Source organism: Aristolochia californica, unplaced genomic scaffold (assembly GCF_029961685.1).
Source record: "Aristolochia californica isolate CCGP_79_NKW_82.1479 unplaced genomic scaffold, dmAriCali1.0.hap1 SCAF_1, whole genome shotgun sequence".
Lineage (NCBI taxonomy): Eukaryota > Viridiplantae > Streptophyta > Magnoliopsida > Piperales > Aristolochiaceae > Aristolochia > Aristolochia californica.
In genome coordinates, this window is record NW_027181770.1 from 28298540 (window position 1) to 28302189 (window position 3650).

Sequence of the window (3650 nt, forward strand, 5' to 3'; positions counted from 1 at the left end):
TTCTTGCAATTGCAAGATCCATCTAATCAAGCGAGGTTTAGTGTCCTTGATGGATAATAAGTACTTCAAAGCAGAATGATCAGTGAACACTATAACCTTTGACCCTAACAGATATGATCTGAATTTGTTCAAGACAAACACAACAGCTAGCAACTCCTTCTCAGTGGTAGTGTAATTCAATTGAGCATCATGAAGAGTTCGGCTAGCATATTGAATGACACAGGGCATTTTATCCGTCTTTTGCCCCAAAACAGCCCCCAATGCATAGTCAGAGGCATCACACATCAACTCAAAAGGCAAAGAACAAATAAGGGGTTGGACAATGGGTGCAGTGGACAAACATTTCTTCAGTGTTTCAAAAGCATGAATACAGGCATCATCAAAGTCAAAAGCAACATCTTGAGCAAGTAAATTCGTCAAAGGACGAGAAATTTTGCTAAAGTCTTTAATGCAATGCCTATAGAACCCAGCATGGCAAAGGAAAGAACGCACCCCCTTCACAAAAGTAGGTGGTGGCAGATTGGCAATTAGGTCAACCTTGGCTTTGTCCACTTCTACACCCCGCTCAGACACTACATGTCCTAAAACAATTCCTTCTTTCACCATGAAGTGGCATTTTTCCCAATTCAAGACTAAATTGGACTTAATGCAACGGGACAATACGAGTGAAAGATTGTGCAGACATGTATCAAAACTAGAGCCAAACACAGAAAATCCATCCATAAAGACCTCTAAAAATTCACCAATCATGTCAGAAAAGATACTCATCATGCACCGTTGGAAAGTGGTTGGCGCATTGCATAAACCAAAAGGCATGCGTCTGTAAGCATAGGTGCCAAACGGACACGTGAATGTGGTCTTTTCCTGGTCTTTTGGAGCAATGGGAATTTGATTGTAGCCAGAGTATCCATCTAAGAAGCAATAAAAATTGTGGCTGGCCAATCGCTCTAGTACCTGATCAATGAAAGGTAGTGGGAAGTGATCCTTCTTAGTGGCGGAATTAAGTTTTCTATAGTCAATGCAGACACGCCACTTGGTGGTAGTTCTTGTGGGAATCAATTCACCACTCTCATTTTTCATTATCGTTATCCCCCCTTTCTTAGGGACAATTTGAATTGGACTCACCCAGGTGCTATCGAAAATAGGGTAAATGATTCCTGTCACAAGCAACCTGATGACTTCTTCTCTCACAACCTCCAGCATATGGGGATTTAACCTACGTTGCATCTCACATGAGGCTTTAGTTCCCTCCTCCAAATGAATACGATGCATGCATATGGAGGGGCTAATCCCTTTTAAGGCATCAAGAGTCCACCCCAATGCCTCTCTGTGTGCTTGTAAAACTTCAGTCAATTGTTCCTCCTGCTCAGTACTCAAATAAGAGGAAATAATGACTGGTAATGAGTTCATGGGTCCCAAGAACGCATACTTTAATGTGGGAGGAAGTGGCTTAAGGTCTAGCTTGGAAGTTTCAAGAGGTTTGTCCAAGTCAAGAGGAAGATCTTGTGGATGTTCAGTTGTGATAACCTCATAAGCTTCCTCCAACAGAGGTACAAAATTGAGTAAAGAATTAACCTCTCGAAAATATGTTTCCTCATTAAAATACTCCATGTCTAAAGATGTTATGCAAGACTCAAAAGATTAAAGAGTGGATTCATTATCAAGCATAACAGTTTCTATATTAAATGCAGGACTCAGATCATCAGACTCAAGTGGGTGGTGCTCGGCATTAAATACATTCAATGAGACCTTAAAATTTCCAAAAGACAACTCCAACTCACCACTTTTACAATGAATGATAGCATTAGATGTGGCTAAGAAGGGACGTCCTAGGATGACAGGAATTTGGTTGGTCACATTGACTACTGGTTGTGTATCAAGAACAATCAAATCAACCGGGAACAGAAATTTGTCCACTTTTATCAAAACATCTTCAACTATTCCTCGTGGTATCTTGACAGAACGATCAGCTAGTTGAAGTGTGATGGGAGTAGGCTTCAATTCCCCCAAACCTAATTGTTGGTACACAAAGAAAGGAAGAAAATTCACACTTGCCCCTAAGTCAAGAAGAGCTCTCTGGATGGTATGTTCACCAATGACACATGAAATTGTGGGACATCCAGGATCTTTAACTTTAGGAGGAGTGTTATGCTTCAGAATTGAGCTTACATTCTCAGTAAGAAAGACCTTTTTGTTAACATGTTGTTTTCTCTTCTGTGTACAAAGGTCTTTCAAAAATCGGGCATAGGCAGGCACTTGCCTAATAGCATCAAGAAGTGGAATGTTAATGTGAACCTTACTAAACAGTTCCAACGTTTCATGCATGCTATCTCCTTTCCTAGGTGGGCCCGATAACCTCTGCGGATAAGGAGCTAATGGGACTTGGTTAGGGATCTGCTTGGCTGTTGGTGGAGAACTTGGAGGTTCTTCACTCAATGATGTGTCCCCATTGTCATCCTTTGACTCCTTAGACTTAGTGGTCCCTACCCCATTGTTCAACTCACGACCACTCCTAAGGGTGGTTATGGCTTTGGCTTGCTCATGGTGGGGTTTGGAACTCAACTCACCCTCATGTGTGCTTTTGGGGTTAGGAATGGTTTGACTCGGGAGTCTATTTTGTGCTTGTTCACTCATGTGGCTGGCCAACTGACTCTCTTGCATTTCAAGTTTAGCAATGGAGGACTGTGTATTCTGCATGAATAATTGAAGTGTATCCTCAAGTGAAGGTTTTTGTGGAATCAATGGTTGTTGAGTGAAGTGTGGGCGCGGAGCTTGGGGTTGAGTAAACCCTGGAGGACCCCCAACCTGTGGGCCCTTGGACCATGAGAAATTTGGGTGCCTATCCCAACCAGGATTATATGTTTCTGAAAAAGGATCGTTCCGGCTTGGTCTTTGAAAATTTTGGACTGCATTCAAGTCCTCAATGAGCTCTGGGTAGGATGAACTAGATAGACACATTTGTGTGGGATGAGATGAACCAGAGCATATGGCACAGACAGTAGATGGGTTAGGAGAAGGTGAACTCTTGGACACCATAAGGGCATCAATTTTTCTAGTCAACCCTTCAATCTTGGCCATGAGCATGGGTGTTTCACTAACCTCGTAAAGACCCCCTCTTTTGGCTTCGTGGGATCTCCTATCAACATTAAATGATGAACCCCATTACTGAGATTGATCACTCAGCGTTTCAAAGAAGTCCCACGCCTCACTAGCACTCTTACCCATCAAACTCCCACCACTCGTTGCATCTACCATGGATCTAACCTGAGGCGTAAGACCTTGATAAAAGTATTGCACTAAATGCCATTTCTCAAACCCATGATGCGGACACCTACGGATCAAATCCTTCCATTTCTCCCAAGCCTCATAAAAGTGTTCACCCTCCTGCTGCATAAAGTTGGAGATTTCTCTCCTGAGGGTTGTAGTTCTCATAATGGGAAAGTACTTGGACAAATTTCGTGACTAATGTGTCCCATGAAGTAATGCTGCCCACCTCTAAGGAATTAAGCCAAGACTTGGCCTTATCCTTAAGTGAAAATAGAAAAAGTCTTAACCGGATAGAGTCATCTGAGAAATTCTGGAATTTAAAAGTTGCACAAATATCTAAGAATTCCTTGATGTGGTAATATGGGTCCTCCTTCTCCAACCCA

The 3650-nt window shown here is 42.3% G+C and overlaps 1 non-coding gene across 1 annotated transcript; it reads left to right on the plus strand.

The window, feature by feature from the left end:
• The first annotated feature begins 3313 nt into the window (after positions 1-3313).
• On the plus strand, positions 3314-3420 carry LOC137965106 (small nucleolar RNA R71). Its single transcript, XR_011116008.1, has one exon. It is a non-coding gene; the product is annotated as a small nucleolar RNA R71 (small nucleolar RNA).
• Positions 3421-3650: the final 230 nt, after the last annotated feature.